Source organism: Cyprinodon tularosa, unplaced genomic scaffold (genome assembly GCF_016077235.1).
Source record: "Cyprinodon tularosa strain WSP-4 unplaced genomic scaffold, ASM1607723v1 ctg295, whole genome shotgun sequence".
In the NCBI taxonomy this organism is placed as follows: Eukaryota; Metazoa; Chordata; class Actinopteri; order Cyprinodontiformes; family Cyprinodontidae; genus Cyprinodon; species Cyprinodon tularosa.
Window position 1 is genome coordinate 372,387 of NW_024039002.1, and position 14,158 is coordinate 386,544.

A 14,158-nucleotide genomic window follows, 5' to 3' on the forward strand; every position below is an offset into this window, starting at 1 on the left:
CCAACATGAATGCTGATTATTTTTTTATTTTCATCTTCAAAATTAATATTTTTTTCCAATAACTGTCAGGTCTTGGTAGTGATTCACTGACACAAAACTAATATCATTTTTTTGTACTGGCCTGAACAGATAATGCAGTGGAGTGGAGTTGCTGACGTTCTCCTAAATCACATCGCATAATTAGATGCAGTAACCACTTTTTCGTCTGAGGCCACAAAAAAATTGCTGTTAGACACATAGTAGATTTGAACAGAAATATGAGATATGAAGAAAACACTATAAGCAAATCGTTTAGTTCCTAGTCTAAAAAAAATGTAAACATTTTTGCCTAAAACAATTCTAGCAGATAGAGCTGTGCGGTACAGCGCCATACCTGTAGTTGAGGTAGTAACAGTGGAATGTAGACTTACCAAACAACATGGATACCAAAATAACTAAATTATCAATATCTTCTGATGAACATTTTTAAATATATCTTTAATTTTTATGGCAATATTAATATTGCAATATGTGATAATATAATATCGTGACCCAAGTATCCTGAAATATGGTATCGCAACTATCCTACTAGGGACCCATGATTGACAGGGATCCAGAGGGACCCCTAATCCATATATAATACAGGCAATATATAGCATTTAGCAATAATCTTACAATAACACATAAGTTATTGATATCGTACTGCACTGTCCCTACAACCATATTTGTCTCAAGGGGAGGAGTTCAAGTATCTCAGGGTCTTGCTCAGGAGTGAGGTACGGATGGAGCGTGAGGTCGTTAGATGGATCGGTGCGGTGTCGGCAGTGATGTAGTGGATGTATCGGACTGTCGTGGTGAACAGGAAGCAGAGTGGGAGGGCAAAGCTTTCGATTTACCGATTGATCTACGTTTATCTCGTTGATCTATGAGATCTGGGTAATGATCGCGAGGTCAAGATTGCAAATACAAGCGTCCTAAATGAGTTTCCTCCTAAATGAGGGTGGCGAAGGGTGAGGAGCTCAGTTACCCGGGAGGAGCTCAGAGTAGAGTCGTTGCTCCTCCAAGTCGAAAGGAGCCAGCTGAGGTGGCTGGTGCATCTGTTCCGGATGCCTCCTGGTCGCCTCCCGCTGGATGTGTTCCAGGCATGTCTCATTAAGAGGAGGCCTTGTGGAAGGCAGGTTGACTCAAATAGAATAGAAAATATAATAGAAAATTCCTTTATTGTCCAACAATGAGGAAATAGTGGATGTGATGGCATTAGATTTGTGGTAAACACCACAAAACCTGGTGTCGCCTCGTGGTCCCCCCAGAGCAGCTGGAGGAGGTGTGCGTGGACCAGGAAGTCTGGGCATCTTTGCTTAGAGTGCCATTTGGCCCCGGATAAAGGGAAAGAAAATTGATAGTATTGCAATGTTTATATTTTTAAAAAGAATTTCTCAATGCTCACCTCCCCACTCTCTGCATGAAAAATGGTCCAGTCCAACTGCTTGCCTCGTTCAGAACGCAGCAGAGTAAACAACTTTTTCATAGACAACAAGTCGAGACAGAGACAGCTACAGTAGGTCATTGTCTTCCCTACATGAGCTCATATTTCTGAAGGAAACGCTGCATTTATACATCACTGTTGTTGTAGTTGATTATCTAATACAAGCGAATATTTAGCAAAATGCTCTGCTCAAAAATGATGCATGTTCTAAGCATATAAGTCAGGCAGCTACAGTGGTGTGAAAAAGTGTTTGCCCCCTTCCTCATTTCCTGTTTTTTTGCGTGTTTGTCACACTTAAGTGTTTCGGAACATCAAACCAATTTAAACAATAGTCAAGGAAAACACAAGTAAACACAAAATGCAATTTGTAAATGAAGGTGTTTATTATTAAAGGAGAAAAAAAATCCAAACCATCATGGCCCTGTGTGAAAAAGTGATTGCCCCCTTGTTAAAATATACTATAACTGTGGTTTTTAACACCTGAGTTCAATTTCTCTAGCCACACCCAGGCCTGATTATTGCCACACCTATTTTTAATCAAGAAATCACTTAAATAGGAGCTGCCTGACACAGTAAAGTCCACCAAAAGATCCATAAAAGCTACCCATCATGCCGAGATCCAAAGAAATTCAGGAGCAATTGAGGAAGAAAGTAATTAACATCTATCAGTCTGGAAAAGGTTATAAAGCCATTTCCAAAGCTTTGGGAATCCAGCGAACCACAGTGAGAGCCATTATCCAAAAATGGCGACGCCATGGAACAGTGGTGAACCTTCCCAGGAGTGGCCGGTGTAGGTACCAGATTGACTCGGGCTGCCAGATTGACTCGGGGGCCTGCGCCTTTTGAGATGCGTCAGAGCGTCCGCCATCTTAAATGTGGCAAATCTGCAGTTTCTCAGTCACTTAAACAGTATCAGAGGGACTTTAATCTCTGAATATACTTTGTATTCGTAGTATTTTCGGTTTTGTAATATTACAAGTTTATTTTTTGTATCCCTTTAGCTTCATTCTCCTGAATTTATTCTCGTTACAAATGCAGACCGCGGGCTCAATGTAGTTTGTTTGAGTGGCATTGCCATAATGTCACGTCATCGGGAGGCGCAAGGCCCATGGCGAATTCGGTGACGTCATCAGAAGGCGCAGGGACCATGGAGAATGTCTTCGTAAAATTGTCCGTTTACAAACAGCAATCCCGCTTTCGAATAAAACCTACACCCCGCTATAATTACTTTAGTAAGCTGTCCAGACCAATCAAAATGTTTTGCGCAATTGTGCAAACGTTAAAACAATTATGTATTGTGACGTCATCAAAAGGCGCAGGCCCCCGAGTCAATCTGGCAGCCCGAGTCAATCTGGTACCTACACCGGCCGCCCAAAATTACCCCAAGAGCGCAGCGACGACTCATCCAAGAGGTCACAAAAGACCCCACAACAACATCCAAAGAACTGCAGGCCTCACTTGCCTCAGTTAAGGTCAGTGTTCATGCTTCCACCATCAGAAAAAGACTGGGCAAAAATGGCCTGCATGGCAGAGTTCCAAGAAGAAAACCACTGCTGAGCAAAAAGAACATTAAAGCTCGTCTCAATTTTTCCAAAACACATCTTGATGATCCCCAAGACTTTTGGGAAAACATTCTGTGGACTGATGAGACAAAAGTGGAACTCTTTGGAAGGTGTGTGTCCCATTACATCTGGCGCAAAAGGAACACTGCATTTCAGAAAAAGAACACTATACCAACAGTAAAATATGGTGGTGGAAGCGTGATGGTCTGGGGCTGTTTTGCTGCGTCAGGACCTGGAAGACTAGCTGTGATAAATGGAACTATGAATTCTGCTGTCTACCAAAAGATCCTGAAGGAGAATGTCCGACCATCTGTTTGTGAACTCAAGCTGAAACGAACTTGGGTTCTGCAGCAGGACAATGATCCTAAACACACCAGCAAGTCCACCACTGAATGGCTGAAGAAAAACAAAATAAAGACTTTGGAGTGGCCTAGCCAAAGTCCTGACTTGAATCCTATTGAGATGTTGTGGTATGACCTTAAAAAGGCCGTTCATGCTCGAAAACCCTCTAATGTAACTGAATTAGAACAATTCTGCAAAGATGAGTGGGCCAAAATTCCTCCAGAACGCTGTAAAAGACTCATTGCAAGTTATCGCAAACGCTTGGTTGCAGTTGTTGCTGCTAAGGGTGGCCCAACCAGTTATTAGGTTTAGGGGGCAATCACTTTTTCACACAGGGCCATGATGGTTTGGATTTTTTTCTCCTTTAATAATAAACACCTTCATTTACAAATTGCATTTTGTGTTTACTTGTGTTGTTCTTGACTATTGTTTAAATTGGTTTGATGTTCCGAAACACTTAAGTGTGACAAACGTGCAGAAAAACAGGAAATGAGGAAGGGGGCAAACATTTTTTCACACCACTGTATCTGTCACTTGCCCCAGCTGCACAACAAGTACTGTCTCAGCAAGGAGGTAAGCAGCTGTGTGTTGAATTAATCGATTATGATAGAGAACAATCTTTAAAGAGATATTATGTATGTTTTTTACAGAATAATATCTTTAAAAGTGCCTTTTTATTTGGACCTTTATGACTAAAACATAGTTTGATGAGCAGACCAACACTTTTGTAGTTCAGAGCCAATGCATCTATAAGCCTGTAGCCCAGGCTTCTGGGCTACAGTTTTAACATCTGTTATAAGCTGTTAAAAAAATTACACAACAACACACCCAATTAATATATTGTTATTTTTACTGTGTGAACATGAACACACTTCAGTTCATTTTAATTACACACTGCATGTCAAAACGCTACAATCCAACAAAATTTTCTGAGAGTTGTTCTCCATAAACAACTCTGACCCCGCCGCCACAGCGATGTCAGATCCAGTGAGTGTCATGTGACACATCACATAACGGTACTAACTTGTTTGCACATGGATTCATAACCACGTAGACTACCCTTTTTTTTACATTTAGAAGACAAACTACAATCAGTGCGGACACCCAAATATAGTAAGCTTATTTTTACATAACTGAGATAATTACATTTATTATGGTTGATTTTGAATTCTTACCTTTAATACTTATTAGATTGATGGCTGGAACATTGAACATTTGATGAACTTTTACTCTGGTGAATTATAATACAATCCACTGTTATTTGTGATCAGTACAAGGTTAAATGAAATCTCTCAATAACTGAGGAAGGAATGTTGCTGATGTCCATCCATTCCTTGTTAGTTCACTTCTTGCATCCATGAAACAGGATCGGCAAGCCCATGCAAATTCCGGACTCATCTTTAAGCAGAACAACTCGTGAAAAAGCTCTTTCAACTGGCGCATTTTATGTAGGGAGGGTGAGGAGTTTTAATGCACCAAACTCTAAATCCTTAAAGCAGTGGATGCAGTCGCAGATGCCCTTTTGAAGTTCTGGAACGTATGGTACCAAAATAGACTTGATGCCACCCATACATTTGGTTCTGTGCATCTGAAAGGCTCCAATCTCATCCAGCAGAATGTCAGGCAAGTCATCCACTGCATTAATGGAAGTCTGGGAATCTACGTATGTTGTAATGCAGAGTTCACAGGATTTCTGGTGCTACCATTACTCGCTGATGCCACCATTAAATCCTTGACCTTGGGAAGGCACTCTGTGCTTTTTTGTTTCGGTATGGTCCTTAAGGTCTCTCAAGTGTATGTATGTATTGCTTTCATCATTTTTAGATGTTGCTATCCGTGATTTAAGATCATTGTCGCTTTCCCACTCTTTTCTGTAACTCTTCATATATTTTCCCCACTAAACCCGCTAAGTTTATCTCACCAGATCTACCAACCTGTTGCTAAAACAAACATAAGTTGTGGCACCACTACACTAGTTCTCTGTTGTAAACACCCTGGCAGATGACAATATCCAATCTGTGATTAACGGAGGTTTTGCTATGAACCAGTAATGATGAATGATTCGTGGACATGTGTTTTAATAGGTTACCTCAAAAACCACAGATCTAACTCCGAACCAGCCCAAATTATCTCTACCAGCCCAAAGCAATTTCTACCATTAAAATCAAAATGAAAACCACCCAATTAGGCAGGAAATCACCCGATCTGGCAACTGTCCTGAATATACTTTGGGTTGGAAGGTCTGTGCTGTTCGGCAGATGTGATGTCAAGAGCATCCATATTAAACAATGTTCAAGATTGATTTTGTGGATACTCAAAAGCATTGTGCTTAACTTAAACGGAAACTACAGGTAAGTGCCCTGTCACACCTCGCCGATTTATCGAGCGTATGCCCATCGTCCCAGAATCTCCTAAAACGCTGGCATACGCTGAACTTTCTATGTATCTTTTTTCAGTTTTGGGTGAATAGTATTCATAACGACTCCAATGTCCAATGACACAGCAGCGTAATGCCCATGAAATGATATACAAGCTAGTGTCCTGAGGGAATCAACCTTACGCCCAGAGGCTCCAGGCCTGCATAAAAATATTTATTTGATTGCAATACTAACCTAGCTGCTGTTTACCGCCCCTCCAAAAAAAAAAGAATAAAAAAAAGAAAAAGAAAGAAAAAAGGTTTGCTGTTGCAACAGATTCAGCGTCATGTCTGCTAGGAAGTTTGTTGGTCGTGGGCATGAATGCAGGAAGGATCCATCCCACTCACCTTCACACTTACCCTATGATGGCAATTAAGACTGGAGGAGAACTAAAAGTTTCCTCCTGTGAACACATGGAACAGCGGGAACACGTCTGATATGTTGATATGCGTTGGAGATAAGTTCTTGATAGGTTACGCATATGTTATGCACAAGTTACTTATAGGTTTTGGATAAGCTAGATGCCACGACTTAACGTATATTAACGATCAGATAACTAACCTCTACCTTATAGCCCACGTATGAGCATACGCTGGCATACATCGGGAAATTTTGAGCATGCTCTAAATTTCTCGAAGTACTTGCCATATGTCGATGTGGGCCAGCATGTTTCAGTGGGTTTCAGTGTATTTCAGTGTGCTCATAACTTTTACAAATAGTACCCATAACTTATAAAAGGTATGCCAGCGTTTTTGCCAGATTTTTCTTATGTCAGGCCTAAATTGTCAAGGCCCTAGAGAACCTACTGTCATATAGACAACTGTAAATGTATGTCTACTTTGTAAGTCTCTTTGAATAGAAGAGTCTAAATGCATAAACATAAACAAAAAAAACAAACAAACAAAAAACTTGTCAAGCACTAGCTACAAGAATGAGCAGAAGGGTGCTGCAGTTCTGTGTTCTGGCCAAAGGTGGCAGTATTATTAGAAAAGCCTGTAATGAATTTTTAAAAAGTAGAAAATAATTAAAAAAAAAATTTAGAAAAGAGCCTGATTGTGTATTGCAAGGTATACAAATTGAGAGATGTGCCCACTGTCCTAATGAAGGAAGCTGTGGAGACGAGCTTTTTTTAATCAAAATGGAAGATGGAGACAATAATATTGACAATCAGGAAGTGGGGAATGCTCTTAAGTGGATTGTGGGTTGCTTTAAAAAGACATTTTGATTTTGTCCTAGAGGGACTGTTTCGTCGTCCTACCTCTAGCACAGATTTCAACCAGCTGCTACCTGCTCTCATCCTGCTCCGTCACTCCTCTGACCCTCAGTTGTCCTCCTTTCACCTCCAGCAGTCAGTGTTTAGAGGCTAGCCTCAGCCTGTTGCCGCGTTTTCCTGCTATGTCTCCCTGGCGGACTTCTCAGATTTACCGCTGTCTTTCTCCCAGTCATCCACAGCCTCTCTTCCCCGCCTTTAGCAATCTGTTTACCCACCGTCCTCCATCAATCCTCCACTGTTAAACTTTATAGCCAGCCCTGGTCAGTCGTGGCCTCTCCCGGGCCTACAGTGCACTTTACTCAGCACCTGCTGAGCTCCACAGTGCTGCCTCACCTCACCTCCATTTTCTGGGTTATTCTTCCCCCTGTTTTGGGCACTCTGACAAAAACATTCATGGTCCTAGTGTAGGAAAAAGATGTGTTTCCGCTCAGAGGAAAATTCATCAAAAACTGGATGACCACTGAGATCTTCATAAAGACCGACCTGTTGCCAGTCATTACCAATGCAAGTCTAGTTTACAGAAATAATATAGAAATGTTATTTATTAGTCTTTGTAGGATTGTATATTGTAGTAACATTCAAGCACAAGTCATAGCTCAAAGATGTATGTCATCATACATGTGTGCGCTCCTATGTAATTATAAATACCAATTTCTAAGGCAACACATACATAAAGATTGAGACCTTCAGTTTGCAGATGATGATAAATAATATCCTGTAGTCTGTAAGTTTTTCATAGTGCTTTAAATGGTTCAAAAAGCATCAGCTATAATTGCAATATACCATTTGGTCAGTGGTAGACACAGAACATTTCTGGTATGCAGCCTGATGGGCTGATCTTCATCCATTCAGATTTAGATTCTCTGGAAATCAGAAGACTACATAGCAACAAACACATAGCCTTATACTTGTATTTGTTTACCACAAATCTAACCCCATCACATCCACAATTTCCTCATTGTTGGACAATAAAGGAATTTTCTATTATATTTTCTATTCTATTTGAGTCAACCTCCTTCAGAGATAAAAATATTGTTCTTGGTAAGAAAAGGTGACTTAGGGCCAGTGATTGTAAATGGGGTTGAAAGAGGAAGCTTGATTAAGTAATGTGTCTGTGTCACTTTTTGATACATTATAACACAACTTCTGCCTGTAAATGTGACTCCCTATATGAACTATGACTCCCAGCTATGGTTTAGCTTTAATTCTGCACAGTGTTTACTTGTAGTACTATTACATTTATCTAATGCATTGCAATATACAATTGGAAGTTCTAATATGTTTAGTTTTAATATGAGCCGGCTTAATGTTGTTTAACATTTGCTGATGCTTTTATTATCATTAATTATATGATTTAGCTTTTTTGATTCCTGCATCTTCTTCAATAGAGAAGAACTATCACATCACGGTAAATAATAAAAACAAGTGACTATGTTGTTTTTGGTGGTGTTTAATTTGACAGATTATAGAAGCATTTTATTTTAATGGAAGAGGCCATTTTTTCTAGTTAAATTCGGGTTTTTCAAGTCATCTTGAGAGGATTTTATGTATAAAAAGGCAGAAAATTATTTAATCTAAATTAATTTCATTGCATTTACAGTAATTTATCTTTAAAGTAACTTTACAAATATGGGAAGAATGAACAATAATTTTAATGAAATGCATAGCTTTATGTAAACCAGTTTCAAAATGTTGGGAGCAGGTGCACAAATGGAGGAACCAGTAAGATAACTTTTAATGGATTAGACCCCATAATCTCTGGCAGTGCCCCAAACTTTTTATAAAGTTTATCAGTTAATAAAGGCAATTTAGTTGTAAATAGTCCTTAAGAGTGTAACAAACAAGAAAGAGAGAAGATAGTATGTGAACTATTCTAAACGTTCCTGGAAATTAGGGGAAAAAAATAATTTGCCTGATTATATGTTAAAAAAAATCATGATAAATGACATTTACTTTATATCTATATATATATATAAAGTAAATATATTCTATATTTGAGTAAAATAAAAACTAAATGCTGTATAACAACTTATTTCGATTTCACATTGGCTGCTGTGAATTAGTTTTATCATCTCTGCGTAGGTCCACTCACAAATAAATTAGGATATTAATCAAGAGAAAACAAATACAGAATAGTAAAGGAATAATTGACAAAAAGCAGAAAAAATGAAATAAATTGAAAACTGTTGAATTGTCAAGAACATATTTTGGTGTAACTGCTTCTTGGTTTTCAAGTTATTTTATTCTGTTTTTGTTTTAAGTTCTTTTTGAGCTCTGAACAAAAATGGGTCTTCAATGAAAGGCCACAGTTGTTGATTCCTGAGCACCTGATTGGCTGCTGAATGAAGCGATTCTGGGATTCAGATCAATCCTAAAAGCTAGCGTGCCGCAGAGCAGGTTCGCCTTCATAGGACGTTGCCATAGTGACAGGCCTCCCTAAGAATGAATCCAGCTTCGAGGTACCAGAAACAGTGGCGCCTCCAGAAATTTTTCATAGGGGTGGCCAGATGGGGCCACTTAAATTCTTGGGGTGGCACACTGAAGCTAATGGCCATATTTTCAGGATTTTAAGACTTAAATAAACACCTATTTATATATTTTGGGTTATTGTGTGATTTTTAATGTTACTAATGATCTAATGTGCTGAGATATAGACCAGGGGTCTGCAACCTGTGGCAAGTGGCTCTTTGGACCTTCCACAGTGGCTCTTAATAACTTTGGCTACACATTATATTTTTATTGTGGCAATTAAATGTAATAATGATAATACAGGTTTTAGCAGTTTTTTTCTTGGAATAATTGCTATTAATTTTCACAACAGAATGATGGTGAAAGTGCCAGTAATATTTAATTTTAAATCCATATTTTTCCATTATGTTGGAAACTATGATTTATTTTACATCCTTATCCACAAATGTCAGCATCCCATCCATCATCTTTTTTTAAACCTCAAAATAGACATAAAAGGGCGTTTCTTTAACAATGACAACATATTTCCTACAGCAGATCTTTATCTAAAATATAACTTGTCCTTTTTCAAAAGGCCAGGCAACATTTGGGGCTCTGAACTAGTTTAATTCAAGTGGACTGAAGGCAAAATGGCTCTTTAGACTGTAAAGGTTGCGGCCCCTGATATAGACCAATAACAGTACAGTTAACATTTTGAGTTGCACAATAATTGCTTTGTATTATCTAATCACATTAGGAATTAGGTGTAATTTTATTCATTTATTGAAAACTAAATTATACTGGGGAAAAGCAGATACTGGCAGATAAAAATAAGAAATTATATCTTTATTTATGTAACAGGAATTTCCCAACAGGGAACAACGGTCATATAATGATTACAAGGATACAAAAAAAAGATTACAAGAAACACTTATATGTTAACTTATTCTTAATATATAAAAATATATATTATATATATATATTATATAAATATACAGAGTCTTTACTCTGAGAATATTCGAGCCATTTATATCTGCTGTACCACTCTTTAGAAAAACATATTTTCCTGTCCCCATGACAGGTTCTAGGGAAGATGTTTAGTTGTGGCTGCTTGGGCTGTTCTGCTCTTGACTGGGAGATATCTGCAATAAAACAGGAGCAAAAGTCCGTTATTCTGAAATCAAAATGATGAAACTAATAATAAATGATAATAATACCAGAATCTCCACCGTAATGAATAATTATAGCTGTATTAATGGCCTACAGGCATTTTGATTCAGAAAAATGAAAACTAACCCATCAACATTTTTTTTTTTAATTAATCAAAATTAATAAAAAAAAAAAACTTTAAGTGAGTCCTTATTGATTTGTGATTTAATGGAAACACAAGCAAAACATACATTTCTTTCGAGGATGTTATTTTCTAGACAATTCACTAATTTCATTTTATTCATTTTTATGGCCACATGGTCATAACTTCACCTGTCGGTCCAGGAACACCTGCTTTTGCTGAGTCCTGCCATGTTTCACTGATCAGTGGTGCTGACTGTTCCTGCTCTGCTGCCTGATGCTTTCCTCATCACTGTCTACTATCTCTGACTCTGTTTCCTCGTCATGCTGCTCTATCTGTTGCTTCCCCCCATCCACCTCCTCTTTCTCCTCCTTCTCACTCGCTCTCTGTTGATCCCCTGTCATCTCTTTATCTCTTTCCACTGTTATTTTCTTCTTAAAATAAGAAGATATATCTCTGGACTTTCTCTTCATTGTCTGGAAATTGACAAACCATACATAAGCACAAACAACGTTAGCTACGTAACTCTGTCAAAAAGACACTCAAAGTCGCTGTAACAGGAGCTGATACAGTTCATTTATGCCCCTCTTCTTTTACAAACGAACGATTTGACTTATTTACTTACCGTTAGTATTGTTCGCTTTCTCTATGAGTTTTTTTAATCACTGTTGAAGGCGGGCACGCGCTAAACTGTAGCTGTCGGAGAACGCAACTGCTGCTCGATGGGACGGAGTGGGGGCGGGAGGGGGAGGGGAAAGGCTGGTGAGCTACGGTGCACGAGAAGGTCTAGAAGAGCGGCAGTGTTGCTGGCTCTGCATAATGGGATAAACCGCTAAACTGACGCTACTACCATTTACACTGGCGAGTTGGGTGGCCAGTGGCGATGTCCTGGTGACGCCCCTGACCAGAAAGTCAGGGTTAAACCTGAAGTTGAACAAATTACGTCCATAAGTTATTAAATGTAATGATAATTTTCCATCACAAACAGCAAAAGAAGTTCTACTCCGATGAAAACCTATTGCAACACTGATTCACGTCTTGTGTATCTTTGACCCCTTTTGGTCTATAAGGAAAATATAAGTTGGCAAGACTTGTGTACAAGAAATCAAACCATGCCCCCACCTGAGCATATGATATAGGGGTTGATGTTGTGTACTGGACAAAACAAGCATAAAGAACAGTTTCTTATATAGAGGAATCCTGCAGGTAAACAGCAGCTGTGCTAATCCATATTCTAGTCTTTTCATTTCACGGCTGTCAACAGGGAAGAAACATGAGCAAAACTGCACCACTTGCCGCCACAGAAAAAATATTAAGAGGAATTTTCACACTTGAATTTGTGCCAATTCATGCCCATGCATGCACACATGTCAACAGCAATATAAAGGCTGAGTAGCCCACACAAGGCTGACAAGTATTTCAGGGTGGAAGGACATGGATGATAAAGGTAGTTAGAAGCTGCCCTCCTACCTGGAAAGAAACTATGTTTATATTGCCTTTTCTAGGTTTGTTCAACACTAAAAGTTACACACAAGAAAAAAGCAAATTAAACGAACCAAAAACGTCCTTGGCCATTCATAGTTTTATATTTACAAAGAGTTTATTTCATTTTGTGAAGGGATTTTATCCTGACTATTTTTCAGAGGAAGTTTTATAGTGTCTTTAGTCTTTACAGTGTCTTTAAAAATGTCCAAATTGATGGTGATAATGTAGCCTGTATCTACAAGCTGGGTTGGGATATCAGTGCACACAGGTATGTTGTTGCAATTACTCTGGTATACCTTGTTGTTGATTTGAAGTGCTCTGACATCCTTTACAACGCTGTTAAAATATTGATTGTACCGGTCCATAGATTTCAGCCTGTGAAGCTCCTTCATGTGAAGGTGTTTTTCAGGTTCAGGAAATGATTAATGTGTTATAGTAAGATGGTGGTGGCAATTGTGTCCACGTTGTCTGAAATCTTTCTGTTCTTTGGTTTATATGGGCCATTCTTGTAACTGATACCTGCTATATAAATTGCCGCTGTGCTGCAGCTTTGTGCCATTGTAAAGCAGTTAACTGCTGTTCAGTCCCTAAAAGCAAATGTACCAAAGTTTATCCACAGCCATCATACCCCAGCTTAAGCCATTCAGATAATTGTCAAGTAAGATTATCGCCAAGCACAGATAAAGACGGGTAAGATTATCATTTGGTAAAAGGTTAGACCAAGAATATGAACAATAGTGGAGGAACTTAATACTGGCAGTGGAAAATGAGCCCAGTATAAAAGTGGGTTTATCCACAGAGAGCTGATGTTAGCAGGTGAGAGAAGCACTTGGAAAAGTCTCACAATTATTATTCAACCTACCTGGACTGGGTTCTTTGAAGGCAGTCAAAATAAGAAGGCCGGTAGAGTTTTTTTTGAATAGATTCAAACGGATCAAGCCTTCTCCAGCTGTCACCACCCCTCACTCAGCAAAAGGACATTACAACTTTTTTGTTTTATGTTTTTTTGGTGCTATATACACTCTTTTTATATTTTCTGTCGTATATTTGTCTTAAATGGCATTTTGCTTTAACTCTTTGTACTCTATATAAGCTACAGGAACCAAAATTTCCCCAAAGGAATAATCCCAAGGGATAATTAAAGTTGAATCTAAGTCTAAAGGCTGGATCATGCTCAGAAACTAGGTTGTATGCGTGTGTGTCGCAGTTAATGTAGATATGCCGCCTTCCCTCCGCAGACACTCTGGTGCACCTCTCCAAAACTGTAGGTGACCGCAGACAGTGCCGAAGACAGGAGGCCTCTGATTGGTCAAATCTACATCCGCTCTACACTATGCGTATTTCCTGTTTGGTACCTTACCGTCTTGTTTTGTTTGTATGACCGCCATTGCGGAAAGATGGACCAGTTAGAAGAGCGAGATGCGCGAAAACGCTGGGACCCTTTTTCTACCTGGATCCATGCTCTTTTTCGCCCTCATGTCCCTCCATTGTCGCACAAACTTGCCCCCACTTCCCCATTGCCTTGGCTGTATCTAGACCCACAGCCAGTTCGTGATTGTCCCTCTTGCGTTGTGGCGTGGAATAACATAGCGCAGACAAAGCTTCAACATTGGGCATAAATCAAAAGCATCTGCTTCATACCTGCGACAAGCTGACTGCGAAACATTGCTGCGGGAGTATAACCAGCCCTTAAGTCTAAGTCTAAGCTCTGTCACCTAGCAACCGTGACAGTGGAATTACAAAGAAATCAAACACGGATTCTTGAAACTTTGGCAAAAACATGTCCCACTAAGAAAAGTGCTAATTCTGTTGGAAAGAAATAAAATTTTCATGAATAAAAACAATCAAGGTTATAATCAGGGGGTCCTTTGCACA

The 14,158-nt window shown here is 39.1% G+C and overlaps 1 long non-coding RNA gene across 1 annotated transcript; it reads right to left on the reverse strand.

The window, feature by feature from the left end:
* Window positions 1-10,332: 10,332 nt before the first annotated feature.
* LOC119787341 lies at window positions 10,333-11,072 on the reverse strand. The gene is made up of 2 exons (XR_005281311.1): window positions 10,990-11,072; window positions 10,333-10,649 (listed from the first exon to the last, which is right to left on the reverse strand). It is a non-coding gene; the product is annotated as an uncharacterized LOC119787341 (long non-coding RNA).
* Between the last annotated feature and the right edge of the window lie 3,086 nt (window positions 11,073-14,158).